At 42.6% G+C, this 16,890-nt stretch overlaps 1 protein-coding gene and 1 non-coding gene across 19 annotated transcripts in view; both read right to left on the reverse strand.

Annotated features, from left to right (window-relative positions):
• Positions 1-16,890, reverse strand: part of MBNL1 (muscleblind like splicing regulator 1) — a 262,308-nt gene that overhangs the window by 239,805 nt on the left and 5,613 nt on the right. The gene's annotated exons all lie outside the window — the stretch shown is intronic.
• On the reverse strand, positions 9,509-9,615 carry LOC149466394 (U6 spliceosomal RNA). The gene has a single exon (XR_016312098.1). It is a non-coding gene; the product is annotated as a U6 spliceosomal RNA (small nuclear RNA).

Consider the following 16,890-nt stretch of genomic DNA (forward strand, 5'->3'; position numbering starts at 1 on the left):
CGGGGCGTTCATTGTGCAGGCGCAGCCAGAACAGCAAGACCTGTGGTGCTGGATGTAAACCAGATCTGGAGGCCATGTCCGTTGGATTCAGGTAAATATGTACAATATCTGTGACAAGGGAGGATGGGTTACCTGAGGTCAGTAGAAAATGGCCTATGGGATAAGTGCACATTGTCTTAAAGTGCACTTACAGCGTCCTCTAAAATTACTCATATGTTTTAATGAATTGAATTATATATATATAAAAGTCAATTGAGCCTAATGTCTTTTATCTAAGTATGTTTAATGCAGATTCCTTTCCAGAAATACTGCATGTATCTAAATCACATTTGGCTGACAAATATATCAAACCACTATAAGGTGTAAATCAATGTAGCATATTGATAACATGCACCTCATTTCCTTTTATTCTTTTGTCTCTCCTATATTCTATTTAGTTAGCTTTTTAGATTTTATGTGTTGATTTTGACAGGATAGCTATTGATATATGAAGTTAAATAATTCATAACTTTTTTATAAAAATACATTATACTGTATAAATTAGAATAGTGATTAAAAAAAAATAAAGTCAGTCAGCAGGCTAGAGATTTAGTTTATTACTGGTATATTCCATTTCGAACGTATGGGACACCAGGATTTCTGCACTATATACAGTCTCTATTTCATAATTCTGGCACTTCTAGACTTGGATTTACTGTGTATTTAACACTGAAAGATCAATGGTTTTCAGTGAATGTGTAGTGAATATGCAATGCCGCATTCACAGGTTATAGATAAAGTAAATAGAACAGTAAGCACTATATCCCACTGAAGAGCAGATATTGATACACTGTAGTTTTATAAATACCATGCATGATTCAGCAGCGTAGGTAATGCGAATGTGGGGTTATTGTCACGTGCACAACTTTATAAATATTGCCCTATGTAAAAAAGTCAAATCTGGAGCATAAGATCTCTTTAGGCTTTCATTTGCTCCATGCAGATGGAAAGCTAATATCACATGTCCCAGTAGGGCTACTAGCATGGTACAGGAACACTGTACTCCAGGAAAAATAAAAAAAAAGGATTAGCTCATCAAAAGATAAAATAAAAAAAACACAGCTTATTAGGGAAATGATTATCTTTATTATTATTATTATTATACAGGATTTATATAGCGCTAACAGTTTGCGCAGCGCTTTACAAATCTTTAACCACTTACCCTCCAGAGGATTTACCCCCTTCCTGACCAGGCCATTTTTTGTGATATGGCGCTGCGTTACTTTAACTGCCAACTGCGTGGTCATGCAATGCTGCACCCAAATGAAATTTATGGCCTTTTTTTCCCCCCACAAATGGAGCTTTCTTTCGGTGGTATTTGATCAGCTATGTATTTTAAATTTTTTGCACTATAAACAAAAAAAATCTGACAATTTTGAAAAAAAAACAATATTTTTGACTTTTTGCTATAAAACATATCCAGTAAAAAAATTTGAAAAATCAAATTTCATCATAAATTGAGGCCAAAAAAAAATCCCAATACGTGTAAATTAATTGGTTTACGTGAAAGTTATAGCATCTACAAATGGCGGTATATATACTGGAATTTTTTTCATACTAGTAATGGCGGCGATCAGCGGCTTATAGCGGGACTGCGGCGAGCATTCTGACACTGGGGGGGGGGGAGCTGACTAACTGCCACTGACATCCCCAGTGACACTAATACAGTGATCAGTGCTAAAAAAAAATTACACTGGGCAGGAAGGAGTTAACACCTGGGGTGATCAATGAGTTAACTGTGTGCTGTTTTACAAACTGAGCTGTGTGTGTTTTACTATGCAAGCATGCTGCTTTGTATTGCTCTGTTATGCAAAGCAATACAAAGCAGCATGCTGGTGCTGACAGGGGAGAGATCTGTATTGTTGACATACAGACCTCTCTCCTGCCAGTGTTCCTCGGCGATTGCCGGGTACCGGCGGGAATCTCTAGCCGGGACCCGGTGATCTACAGCTGTAGCCATCAATGGCGGTGCAGGTAGGGCGGTGCGCATTCACCCCCTACTCAGAGATACAAAATCACGTATATATACGTGATTTGTACAGCCCTGCTGCCCTGTAGCAGTAGTTCTGCTATAGGGAGGACGGGAAGCGGTTAATGTGGAGCAGTTCCCCACAGTACACAGTGTTTTTTTGGTCACAAGATGTCTTCAGTTTTCCATATTGATAACAGCTTGGATCATTTAAGCCCCTTTCTCTGAGCCCAGGTCATTATTGTCCTGCCCCTAATCTCTGACTGGACAGCAAAGGAATTTCAGCACAGTGATGAGCTCATCTTTCTGTCACTTTGCTTTCATTTTTTAATAGAATGTTCCTTGTCAGAACATGAACTGATTTGTTCCTTGTGCAGTGTCCCTCCCATTTTAATATCTGCTGTAAATGGACTGCAGGACACTGATACTGGTTCACATCCAAGTACTTGCACTGCTTGCATATACAAAATTTAATTTAATGATGTAATAATGAACACAGAGCTGCATTAAGTTGGGACTTTTGTATCTGCCTAGAGTTCAGGTTTATGCTGGTTTTGTATTTGTATGTATTTTTTTTCTGTTGAGGACTCATCTACCAAAGATAGCTTCATATCAAACTTGTAACCCCCTGCCATGTGATACCCTAGGAGGTCAGCTATGGCAGCCTATTTATTTTAGTACAGGGACCACAACACAGATGTACATAGGCAGCACCCTTTTGTGTATTTTATGCTCTTTCAACAAAACAAGCTTTCAGTTTACAGTGCAGTTAGGGTAAACCCAAGGAAAGGAAACATTACTCAATTGAGCAAAAAAACTTCACATTATAGCCACATTATATGTAGTTAAAGGCTTCCAGTTAAAAGACAAAAGCCCACTGGATTGTGCAGAACTACCTTTTTTTTAAGTGGTAGTAACATTGTACTACTTTGGGGAAGTGATCAGTATTTTTTTTTTTTACACAATTTGCTTATAGCAAAGAATTGACATGTGCATGTGATCGCTGTGACCATTCACAGCTAGACACTAGTATACAATGGATGGCATGAATGAAGCCATCCATTGTATACAACTGTTATGTGATCTGCTGTGATTGGTCACAGCAGGTCACATGGTACCGGCAACGGGGGCCGGTACTCAGATCTGTCATCGGCCGTGTCCGAGGTACACGGCCGGTGGCAGATCGCGCCGCTGCGCGGCTCTGCAAGCGCGGAAACTGCGCATGCCCGGAGATAGATGCAGTGGGAGATAGATGCAGCATTAACCACTTGGCAACCGCACTATAACCAAATGGCAGCTACAGCGCGGTTGTCCAGTTCTGGGAGGGCATCATATGACGTCCTCCCAAAATGGCCTTCCCGTGCCCCCCCAGTGACAACGTGAGGAAAGTGCAGCCGATAACCGGCAGCTGCATTTTCCCGGTGATCTGCTGTGTCATTGGACACAGTTGATCACATGGTAAAAGGCCGCTGTGATTGGCCTTTTACCACATCACGTGATCAGCTGTGTCCATAGGACACAGCGATCACGGAGATCTCCGTTGATCTCCGTGATCGCTGTGTCCTATGGACACAGCTGATCACGTGATGTGGTAAAAGGCCAATCACAGCGGCCTTTTACCATGTGATCAACTGTGTCCAATGACACAGCAGATCACCGGGAAAATGCAGCTGCCGGTTATCGGCTGCACTTTCCTCACGTTGTCACGGCGTGAGGAAAGTATTACCGATAACCGGCAATTGTCAGAAAACAGATCAGTGCCCTGATGATCAGTGCCCAGCAGTGCCACCCACCTGTGCCCATCAGTGCCACTCAGAAGTGCCAAGCAGTGCCACCCACCTGTGCCCATCAGTGCCTAGCAGTGACACACACCTGTGCCCAGCAGTGACAGCAGTCAGTACCACCCATCAGTGCCCATCAGTGCTGCCCATCAGTGCCGCCCATCATTGCTGCATATCAGTGCAGTACAATCAATGCTGCCTACCAGTGCCGCCTATCCGTGCTGCCTATCCATGCCGTCTATCCATGCCGCCTATCTGTGCCGCCTCATCAGTGCACATCAGTGAAAGAGAAAAATTACCTGTTTGCAAAATTTTATATTAGAAACAATGAAAACTTTTTTTTTAAATTTTTTCCTATTTTTTTTTAAACACCCAGTGGCGATTAAATACCACCAAAAGAATGCTCTATCTGTGTGAAAAAAATTATAAATATTTCATATGGGTACAATGTTGCATGACCGCGCAATTGTCATTCAAAGTGCGACAGTGCTGAAAGCTGAAAATTGGCCTGGGCAGGAAGGGGGTATAAGTGCCCGGTAGGCAAGTGGTTAAACCAATGCTGCATCCACCTAGATGAATATATATATATATTTTTTTACAACCCTTTACAGGAAGGGCTTTACAAGGCTGAGGAGGGAAGTGCCAATATGCATGACTTCAGTCTTATCACAGTTTAGTTGAAGTAAATATTGAGTCATCCATGTCTTTATGCTACAGATACAGTTGGAAAGCAGAGAGCAACAACCAAATGAGAATCTGGTTTTGTATGGAAGTATATCTGATTATCAACAGCATAGAAGTGTTCATTGAAGTCAGGTGAGCTTAACAGCTGAACAAGTGAAAACATTTACATGCTAAAAAAGTAAGGGATCAAAGGTAGAGCCCTGAGGGACACCATACTTAACTGGACCAACTTCAGACTGGAATCCACCAAGCGAGACAACATAATAGTATAGTAAGACTTGATCCATTTCAGAGCAACTTCTGAAACTCCAAATATGGTTTCAAGGCAAGGGAGTATGGGATTGTGGTCTATAGGGGAAGATTTACTAAAACTGGAGCACTCAGAATCTAATGCTGCTGTGCATGGTAGCCAATCAACGTCTAACTTCAGCTTGTTCAATTAAGCTTTGACAATAAAACCTGGCAGCTGATTGGTTTCTTTGCAGTGTTGCACCTGATTTTGCACTCTCCAATTTTAGTAAATAATCCCCACAGTGCCAAAGGCAGAAGTATAGAAAAGGTCATTAGTGACCTGGACCAAGGCAGTTTCTGTGCTGTGCAGTTGTTGAAAACTTGATTGGAGGAGTTCAAACAGATTATTTACAGTCAGGTAGTTATCTAATTGAGATACAGCACATTGTAGAATATGAGCAAGGAAGGGTAAGTTAGATATGGGTCAAAGGTCATTTAAGTTGTCTAGAGCCATTTTTTTTTGTTTTGGTAACAGGGTGATAGTGGTTTTGAGGATCACTGGTACAGCACCTATGCTCAAGGAATCTTTGATATATTGGGATTAATGGGGAGGGGAGAGCAAAAGCAAGATTTGATACATAGGTGGGAATGGGTAGTATGAGGAAATAATAGTTATTATGCTAGAGGCTTCTGCTTCATCTCCTCTACCTTGTGGTTGTAGGTAGAGTTCTTGGTTGCTATTCAATGGCCTTGCACAATGGTGGCACGGTGATTTTCATAGGAATCTTAAAAAAAAGTTTTTGAAGTCATTTGTAGCATACAAAGGTTAGGAGAAAGTGCTGCCATTGCTTAGTGCGGATCATATGGGAGCTACCAGGCCCCAAAACACTGGGTGACTTGCTGGCAGAGGATTTTCTGACCAAACCTGAGGCAAGCTTTAGTAAGAAGCCTAGTGGGCTAGCGGGACCAGCACATTGTGTTAATGCACCAAATGAACTTGGCTGTTTTAATCACTCATGCTGAAAAATTCTAACTATTTGTTTGCAACTGATTATAAACTGAACTTTTGGTAGAGGCCAACTTGTGTATGTGGACTTTGTCCTAAACCACAACCATTAGAAAACATGGCTCAGTTTAGTTGCAAAATCATCTCTATTTCCTCATTCCGCTAATGAATACCTTATTAAAATTGTACCTTATAGTAAACTTGACTTGATAGAATGCAATGTACTATGTTGTGGTTTGGTTTACTAAAGGAGTAGAGGCTTTTCACTAAACAATGTAAATATTCACAAAAAAACTGTTAAACTTTGCAAAGATAATAATAGTAAAAAAGGTGAAGCAGTATTCAGTTTCAGTACCCAATCATTTGCAAACAAACATAAACATACTGGGATTTTTTGTTTGTTTGTTTTTTTTGTTTTGTAGCAGTGTTGTCATTTATTCTACTTTGTATTTTAAACTGTTTTTGGTCAGTCTGTCTGCTTTTCACCAATTTCTTTTGAAATCTTTTGAAAATTTTAAAAACATTAAGGAACAAAATCAGTCAAAATAAAGCATAATATGCCAAAAAATTAACAGTTATTGAATCATTCTTTGGCGTGGCTGTGCCGGGCTCGGATGCCAAGTAAGGCATCCATTTTTGCTGCCCACACAAACACACAACAACTAAGGCAGGCAGCTCAGTGACACCGAGACTGATATGGCCCCATCACACTTGTGGATGGGGCTGTTTGTGATTACCCACAGAAGACTCAGCAGGGTTCCCTGGAATAAGCTGCAGGTAGGAAGCCCCATGGAAGGCAGTTATTCACAGTTGTTCACATGTAATCCATCATACAGCATTTACGTGCGGATTATCAGCCCTGTATGCAGATTGTTTGCGTTACTGAAGAGGATCAGCTGCTGCACCTTTCTGTGTGACAGGCACAGTGGTCAGGCAGGGAGCTCAGTGATGCTGAGTTGTGGCTTCTCCTGGCTTGGCATTAATAAGCTGCACCAAAGATGGAGTGGCTTCTGAAACTCTGGCCTAAGTGCTGCTACCCCACTGTGGCCCCATGAGTGCCACCTGAAGCAGAGGCCTTAATTAGCCTCACTGGCAGCATGGATCTGGTCTGTGTGTACTGTATATGTTAAGTTGATTTACTTAACAAAGAAGTTGTAATTCTTTGCAGCCACTTTTGTAATCTAGAAGTATAGCCATAAGCACAAGCAGATCCTCCACCTTCACTATACCAGCAGGCCACCCCCAAGCTGACTGATTGGACAGTAAGGGCTCATTTACGCTTGCTTCACCTTTAATACGCATGAAAGCACCTACCTCTTCAATACATTTTTTATCTGCTTTTGATGCTTCTGTGATGCTTTGGGGATGTTTTTTCGAAGCTTGGCAAAAGCCCCTGTTCAGCAGATTCCCAGCTTGTTAGTACCCTGATTTAGCAGATCCCCTGCTCGGTAGTACCCCCAGCTCTCCAATCCCCCACTCAGTAGTAACTACCATCTCTGCTGAAGCTCTACTCAGTAGTAACCTCCAGATCTGCTAATCCCCCACTCAGTAGTAACCCCCTGCTCTGCTGATCCCCCACTCTGTAGTAACTCCAAGCTCTGCTGATCCCCCACTCAGTAGTAACCCCCAGCTGTGCTGATCACCCACTCAGTAGTAACCCCCAGCTGTGCTGATCCCCCACTCAGTAGTAACCCCCAGCTGTGCTGATCCCCCACTCAGTAGTAGCCCCCAGCTGTGCTGATCCCACACTCAGTAGTAACCCCCAGCTGTGCTGATCCCCCACTCAGTAATAACCTCCATCTGTGCTGATCCCCCAATCAGTAGTAACCCCCAGATCTGCTTATCCCCCACTCTGTAGTAACCCCCAGCTCTGCTGATCCCCCACTCTGTAGTAACCCCCAGCTCTGCTGATCCCTCACTCTGTAGTAACCCCCTGCTCTGTTGATCCCCCAATCAGTAGTAACCCCCAGATCTGCTGATCCCTCACTCTGTAGTAACCCCCACCTCTGCTGATCCCCCATTCAGTAGTAACCCCCAGCTCTGCTGATCCCCCACTCTGTAGTAAATCCCAGCTCTGCTGATCCCCCACTCTGTAGTAACTTCCCGCTCTGCTGATCCCCCACTCAGTAGTAACTCCCAGTTCTGCTGATCCTCTGGTTTGCTGATCCTCCACTCCCTCTTTGGTCCCTGCTCTCTTTCTGGTATGTTGCTCCCACGTTGCGCACCCCGTGTGACATTGCTACCTTCTCCTGCTCCAGTCTGCCAGTCCTCTCTCTCTCTGGTCTCTGCTCCCCTTCCGCTATAGTGTTTCCATGTTGCACACACTTGTGTGCTGTCTGCTTGTCTCACTCTTACAGTCTAGACCAGGGGTCTGCAACCTTTAAGACATAAAGAGCCACTTGGACCCGTTTCCGAGAGGGAAAAAAAGACTGGGAGCCGCAAAACCATTGCAACATTTAAAACAAATCTGACACTGCATATTTTGCAAAAAGCTCTCTGGTCATGAAGGGGGTTTAAGGGCCCAGTAAGCAAAGGGTTAATCAGGGCCACAGTGTATCGTCATAATCACAATCATAGCCTTAGGTCAGTGGTGGGCAACCTTTTTTTTCAACTGAGCCAAATCTCGCCAAAACCACGATTGAAATTTATTTTGAGAGCCACATTTTTAAAACTGAAAATACATCCCCCATATAGTAATTCATCCCCCATAGTAATTCATCCCCCATAGTAATTCATCCCCCATATAGTAATTCATCCCCCATAGTAATTCATCCCCCATATAGTAATTCATCCCCCATAGTAATTCATCCCCCATAGTAATTCATCCCCCATATAGTAATTCATCCCCCATATAGTAATTCATCCCCCATAGTAATTCATCCCCCATATAGTAATTCATCCCCCATATAGTAATTCATCCCCCATAGTAATTCATCCCCCATATAGTAATTCATCCCCCATAGTAATTCATCCCCCACATAGTAATTCATCCCCCATAGTAATTAATCCCCCATATAGTAATTCATCCCCCGTAGTAATTCATCCCCCATAGTAATTCATCCCCCATATAGTAATTCATCCCCCCTATAGTAATTCATTCCCCATATTGTGTCAATTCACTTACCTTTGCTCCGTGCGTTCCTCTCGCCGTGTTCCCGCGCCGTTCCGGTCTTCAGGGTGGACTGTGAGAGGAGAGGAGTTCGTCACGCTGCCCCGCCTACATCCTGACAGCCAATGTTTGCCACGCTCCGCGGGCCGGATTAAAAGGTCCGCTGGGCCGTAGTTTGCCCATTGCTGGGCTAGCTGCAGAGTCCTGACTTTTGGGGCGGCCGCCCGAGAGGAGGGAGGGGAGCGGGCGCCCGGCACACAGAAGAGCCGCATTAAAATGTGTAAATAGCCGCGGCTTGCCGACCACTGAGCTACGGCAACCCTATTGCCTGTCACCTGGTGGGCAGTGTGCTCCGGAGCCGCAGCAAAGGTGAAAAAGAGCCGCATGCGGCTCTGGAGCCGTGGGTTGCCGACACCCGGTCTAGACCCTTCTTACCTTCCTGCTGCCTAATGCTGCACACCAAATGTGATGCCTGCACAAGACACACCTAGAATATATACATGAACCAGAAAAACTGCTGATGATGTCTTTCTGGTTCGCTTGTTGGTTTCTTAGTGCACCCTGGGATATCTCATACCCACAATACCTCCAAAACAAAAGCTAACTCTTATTAAAAGCCTCTCAAAAGCTGCAGTAAGCGAACTGTGGAGGCTTTGGAGATGCTTTGAAGCACCAAGAAAGCAACAAGGGGGAATATATATATATTTTTTTATATGCGTGTCATCCTTGCGCAGGGGCCATGCTAATCTTCTCTGTATAGTTCCAATTTTAGTATATGTGCTGGCAAAGCAAGCACAAGGGGGAATTATTTTTAAAGCAAAGCAAACACAATGTGTAAACAGGACTGTAAGCGTACCATTTTATTTACAGACAGGTGCTTTGACTGGCATTCAGAGTGCTTTAAAAAGCTGTGTCCAATGCCACATTTCGAAGCAAGTGTAACTCTAAACCCGGCCATACATGGGTTGAATTCCCAAATAATTTTCTTTAGAAAATCTTTTCTAAGAGTTTTAACTCAAATTTCACACCATCAACCGATCATCAATTTCACAGCAGCAACCGATTTTCGAGCGACCATCGAATTTGAGTGATCAAGCATGTTGGAAATTTTATGAAAAACTAACAAATTTCTAATCAATGATAGGAGAAACGTGCAAGAAATGTAATTGAAAAAGAAATGAGCATGAGCTGTGACATGGAAAGAAAAGAAAATTCTTGGCCACGAAAATTCTTTTCTGTAGCAACATGAGGTGAAATTAAAGGCTTGGTTGACCGCATTTCAAAATCAATCAATGGCACCATTGAATTACAAAATGCACAAAATTTTCAATTTTCTAAAGAAAATTAATTTAGAATTCAACCCATGTATGGCCTGCATAAGTTCAGACTACTGCGGGCCGTTTGGCCTGTGTTTGCTCGAGCATGGCAGCCCATTCATTTGAATGGGCTGCTATGGCCGCGTATCCCGCAGAAGGAAAGGTGCCTGCAACTTTTTAAAAATTTGGTCACAGGGAAGCCGCATGGTCTTTTTGACAAATGCAGTTTCCCTGCGGTTCCTGCACGCACAAATGCGCTGTGGGCTGAGATGTGTGTTGGTGCCATTCAGAATGAATGGCAGCTCCACGTGTCCTGTAAGACCAGTGCGATTGGCTGCAGATGGTTGCGGGTGTGGGAACAGGGGCGATTTCTGCACCCCCAACCAGCCCACAGACTGAGGGCAAGAGTGAAGCTAGCCTAAATGAGTTCTAAAGGTGTAGCAGAACAGGGATGAGTCATTTCTTCGCTCACTCTGCTCTCTTCCGCTATCAGGATATCCACTGTCAGCTCATGTGAACTGCACCAATGATTGACTAACCATTGGTGCAATCTTTCCTTCTACCAATTTGATTGCTGTGGTAAAAGGGATTATCACAAAAGGCTAATATTAAGACAAAGTACTTTTATGTGTAGTATTTTAAATAAATGAACAACTATACAAATGAATGAATACAAAATTAGCTGGTGTGTTTTTATATCTCCACGGAATTCAGCTTCAAGAGCAAACTCTAAACGAAACTAACAGAAACACCTTCTTATCATAAGAGTACCGTACATTAGTAGTTTATAATTGAAGGAAAGGGAGTGTTTATACACTTATTATAGAAGCAAAGGTCACTCAATTGTGGCAGCTCCTGCTATGACTCAGGACTGAAAGAATTGTGCATACAGTAGAAATATTTAGTAAACCTAGGGATCAAATATAAAACCTAGCTATAGGGCAGCACAGTGGCTAAATGGTTAGCATTTCCGCCTGGCAGTACCAGGGTTATTGGTTTGAATCCCAACCACGGCACCACCTGCCTGGAGTTTGCATGTTCTCCCTGTACCTGTGTGGGTTTCCTCCAGGTACTCCAGTTTCCTCGCACACTTCAAAGATATGCTGGTAGGTTAATTGGATCCTGTCTAAATTGGCCCTAGTATGTGTATGTAGGAATGTAAGTTAGGGACTTTATATTGTACCCCACTTGAGGGTTAGGGACTGATGTGAATGTACAATATATATGTAAAGCACTGCATAAATATAATAAATATAAGTACCTGTAATAAATAAATAGCTATGAGTTTGTAATTTGTGATGCTATGTATATTAAATATATGCCAGAAATGTTGCAATGTGTACAGTCATTTAGTAACTTGTACATTCAGTTAAATAAACATTTTAGTGAGTAAGGGCTCTTTCACACAGACGTTCCGATCATGTCCGCCTGCCCATTTTTCAGGCGGACCTGATCTGGACTTCCATTCTCTTCTATGGAGCAGTGGGTGTAAACTGACATCAAATCCGCCAAAAAGGGACGGATGGGGTTTCAATCCCCCTTCCGTCTATCGGATCAGATGAAAATGGACAGTCGGTCCGTTTTCATCCGATCGCCCATTGTGCAGACACAGACCTGTCATCCACTTGCTCAGCGGGGATCAGCGGAGTGATCGCTGTACCGCTCTCTGTGAAAGGACCCTAACTTTCTGAAAACCTGCTAAGGTAATACAATCAAATATCGACACCATGCTGGATAACAATCTGATTTGTTCGCATTCGTTTTGAATTAGGCTAGTAGCAGTCCTTAAAGTGCCTCTGTCATGTGAAAAGTATGGGGACTGCCATTGCTGGTCTCCTTATGAAAATGCTAGATGCCTGTCTGAGTTAGACTTAAGTACATTTAAATTTCTGATCCAGAACAAACATGCTTGAAAGAGTAACTCCACTTTTGTTGAGAAAAAAAAAACCTTCCCCTCTGGGTGATCTGTGTATAATTGCAGGGATTTTAACAAACTTTGTTGCAGATTCCTACCTTTTGTTATTCTGAAGAAATAGCTATTTGCTTGTCTATGTCCATGTATACAGTGAATCTGTATGGGAGTGATTTTATAATTATCAATCAGCTGCTGCATTTGCAGGGTTATAAGGAGGAAAGTTGCAGGGTCTGCATCCCTGTGGATCTTAGTGCAAGCAGGAAATGACATTTCTGGGTGGACTTTCGTACACCATCTGTGTACAGAACGCCTCCAGGTTGCCATATTGCATTGCATTTTATAGCTGCAGATTGAAAAGAAAAGGTTATTTATTACAATAATTACAATATGACTTGTGTCGCAGATGTACTATATATGCTGTATTTTTTTTTAGTTGTTAGTTTTTTTCCCCCATGAAAGTGGAGCTACTCTTTAAGCCTGGGTTCACATATATGCAGTGCGGTATATCGCATATGATTCACACAGGAACCACACTGCATTCCTGTGCAAATCACATGATTTGTGTGCGGTGCGATTGGAGCCATATATTTTGTATGGCTTTAATCGCACCGCACCCACACCAAAAAAGGTGCATGACCCTTTTTTGGGTCCGCACTAGAATCGGATCACATGGGTATTCACACCTATGTGATCCGATTCTACACATCACACCACGTTTTGCGGACCACTTTCGGGGTGTTGTTAACTTAACTTAACATATACACCCGCAGCGGTTCGCATGAACGGGGTATAATTCTGATGCGGTGTGGAATTCGTACAGAAAAAGCTGCAAATTCCGCACCGCATCAGTGTGAACCAGGGTTAAAGCTGAACTCCTGTAATATGACAAAAAAGAATTCTCATTTAGTCTAGGGCTGCATGGATAAGTAGAAATACCTTATTCCTTACTCCTGACTCCAGCAGGCACCCCCAGTCCACGTGGCCAGTTGCCCTTACAGCCTCCTCTCTAAGCTGTTTACTAGTCCTACATTGCATGTAATGATGACAAGGCCAGCCCATGGACTGTAGGTTCAGAGAGTACCGGGGAGCCAGCTGGAGTGGGGAGTAAGCACCACATAGAAAATAGAACATATCCCTCCTAACTAACAAATGAGCATGAGTCCCCTTTATTCATTGGCAGCAGGATCTGTTCTGTTTTATCAGTCTAGAACAGGGGTGGGCAAACTTTTTGACTTGAGGGCCGCAATGGGTTCATATATTGGACCCGGGGGCCGGACCAAGAGTAGATGAATGATGTGTATGTGTGAATTAATATAAATTAAATTAAAATTTGTAGCATTAAATGTTTAGATTAATTTAAACACTACCATGCCATCCATAGTAGGTATAGTAATATTCCCCCATAGTAAGCATAGTAATTAATCCCCCATATAGTAATTCATCCCCCATATAGTAATTCATCCCCCATATAGTAATTCATCCCCCATAGTAATTCACCCCCCATATAGTAATTCATCCCCCCTATAGTAATTCATCCCCCATATTAATTCATCCCTCATATAGTATTTCATCCCCCATAGTAATTCATCCCCCATAGTAATTAATCCCCCATATAGTAATTCATCCCCCCTATAGTAATTCATCCCCCCTATAGTAATTCATTCCCCATATTAATTCATCCCTCATATAGTATTTCATCCCCCATAGTAATTCATCCCCCATAGTAATTCATCCCCCATATAGTAATTCATCCCCCCTATAGTAATTCATCCCCCCTATAGTAATTCATTCCCCATATTAATTCATCCCCCATATTAATTCATCCCTCATATAGTATTTCATCCCCCATAGTACTATTCCCCCCCAAGTAGTAAGCCAAGTCCCCCCTGTGTCAATTCACTTACCTTTGCTCCGCGCGTTCCTCTCGCCGAGTTCCCACGCCGTTCCGGTCTTCAGGTGCGGACTGTGAGAGGAGCCTAGCTCCCCTCACGTTCGTCACGCTGTCCCACCTACACACATCCTGACAGCCAATGTTTGCCTGCCCTGGCTGGTTTTTTTTTCTTATCACGCTCCGCGGGCCGGATTAAAAGGTCCGCCGGGCCGTATATGGCCCGCGGGCCGTAGTTTGCCCATTGCTGATCTAGAAGCATGGCACAGGACTTATGCCTGGTCTAGTCTTTGTTAATTCTCCCCAGGGTATTGACTGTTGAATTTCCACCGCTGATTATTTGGCAATGACACCAATAATGCTAAGAGAAAAAGAGATTACTGTGGTGTCAGTCTGTTGAAGAGTATTGTGACCTTACCATGTCACAGATCGTGCAACAATCACAACATGAATGGCTGACAAACCTCATTAGGAGACTGGCATTAATGTCAATAATAATTAGACAGATTGGACATCTTTGTCCAGTTTTCTGGCCTCTCTGCTGTAATGCTGCTGTAGTAAGCATTAATGAGGAGGTTTCTTAATGGGCATTGAATCCTGATGTCTATGTCAGGTTAAATAAAGATTGTCTAGGTACTCGGTAATTTATTTCCAAAGATCACATCCCTCTGTCAGTATTCAAATGGAATATATGCAAGAAAAAAAATATTTGAAGCTGAACTCCAGGGAAAACAAAACATTATCCAAGCAAAGGGGGTCCTTGTGTACTGCAAGTTAAATGGGACTTTTACTTACCCAATTCCTCACTCCCCCAGCAATCTGTCGCTTAACTCTTCTCCCTGACGCTGTGGGTTGTGGACGGTCTCTTGGCATCCTCAAGTACAATGAAGAACTATTGGTCCTGCATTGTACTTGATGACGTCATTAGAATACCTGCGACCAGTGGAACACCTTACAGAAGAGGCTGCAGAAGTGGAGGGAACCTACAGAGTGAGGAATTAGGTAAGTTAAAGTCCTTTTTACTAGTACCCTAGGTATAAATGAGGGCTTAACCCTTAGAATGCAGGGGGAACCCTATTACAAGGGAATTTGTTTTTCTTGGAGTTCAGAAATAAGGATTAGTGGTTGAACACAAGCTTTCATTTTTTAATGACTTTCCCATATATGATCAAATTATTTTCCAGAGATAAATTCATAGAATTCATAGAAGCTATACTATAGCTTCTATTAATGAAAAACATTGTAGGAAGGTCGAGCATATGAATGAAAGGTCTGTTTCCTCCATTCATAGATTGTTTTTAATGAAAAGCTATAATACAGCTTATATGAATGGTGAGGGGGCAGCACTCTTGACAAGTGTATATGACAGAGCCTTTGGCTCTTTTAACCCCGGTGGCACCAGGAGATTACAGTGGTGGGGGAGGGTAATGGGGAATTGGAGGAAGGAAGATTTCACAGCCACCAGCAAAAGGGACTGTAAGTAATGTCCCTTTTGCTGACTTTTTAAAAACCTTTTTTGACTAAACCTAAGCTCAGTATACACACATAGATTATTTTTTCTCATTCTGTGGGCTGAACAAAAATAATCTAATAGATCTCCCCAATCCACACTATAGAGCACAGATGGAGTAATCTTCCACTGAGTATATTGTATTCTGACAGGCACATCCGAGACCTATCAAAATACTGGAACAACGGCTGCATCTGATTGGATGCAGCTCCTGTTCAGCCAACAATTTTCTGCACAACTCCTTTGATTCTTCAAAGGAATGGGTGGGAGGTAGCCAACAGGGCCACCCATGTATTGAATTTTAGCCAGTTTCTCAGAAACCGATTAAAATGAGTAAAGTGTGCACGCAGCCTTAGGCTTTAAAACCAAAAATATTGCATTTCTTTTACTGATGTGTCCGATTGTTTCTTAGCACAATAGATCAGATTTTTTTAACTTTTATCTTAAAACTAAAACCTTTGAACGCTAAATTAGTCCTTTGGAAATATACACAAAACAAAAAATCCCAGTTGTGCGCGTTATTTTTAGGAAATAAACATAGCTTAACTGGTATACTGAAACAATATTTGTTTAGATTACAAAAGTAAAAGTTGTATTGCTAAAGTGCATACACCTAACTTATATTTAGGGCCCATTCACACTAGAGTGGTGTGGGAAAAGCCTGTTCTGTACACATTTCCAACACTGCGCTCAAATAGCACTGCCTGTGTGATCTGCTGCCTAACCATTAGGGCTGGTTCACATCAAAACTTGGTGCGGGAAAGGTGTGTTCCATGTGCATTTCCCACACCACACGGGAACACCCTACCCTTGCAAGATGCACAAGGGTGCCAATTATTTGTTAGTAGCACCTCAAACACATCTTGCAAAGGCAGCACATTTGTGGCCACCAAACCACAAGGTATTGCAGTATGATGCGGTTCGGTGCCGTGTGATCTGAAAAGGTAGGGTTCACACTACTTTTTCTGCATTTCCATGCATTTTGCAGCAAAATTGAACTACGCAGCAATAAACAGAAGCGTGCGTTTGAGTGTTAACTAGCCACTACATTCCTTTACTTCATCCCAGTAATATCCAACGAACCCGGTACAATACATTTGAACTCACTACAAAGGAGTCTAGCACACCGAGAGTTAACCTGCCATTTCCACTTGAAACAATATCTGTGTCTGTGAACTGGCAGCTTCAAAGATCCAAAGTTTCAGCTACACACCTGTAGTCCATAATTACACAAAGTAGCAATTAGAAAATGACAAACTCTTTATTCTTTTGATGCCGTTCCCATCGTATTCCAGTTCTTCTGCTGACTTGTAAACAAGCAGCTCCAGCTCTGGCTCTTTAACTGACAAGCATGGCTTTCATCGCACATAACATTCTTAAACAATTTTCTAAACACACTTTCACATAATAGGGCCAACGTTTGCGACAATCAATAGTTCCTT

The sequence above is a fragment of the Staurois parvus genome, unplaced genomic scaffold (genome assembly GCF_062004578.1).
Source record: "Staurois parvus isolate SC_StPar_1 unplaced genomic scaffold, SC_StPar_1.0 ptg000131l, whole genome shotgun sequence".
In the NCBI taxonomy this organism is placed as follows: domain Eukaryota; kingdom Metazoa; phylum Chordata; class Amphibia; order Anura; family Ranidae; genus Staurois; species Staurois parvus.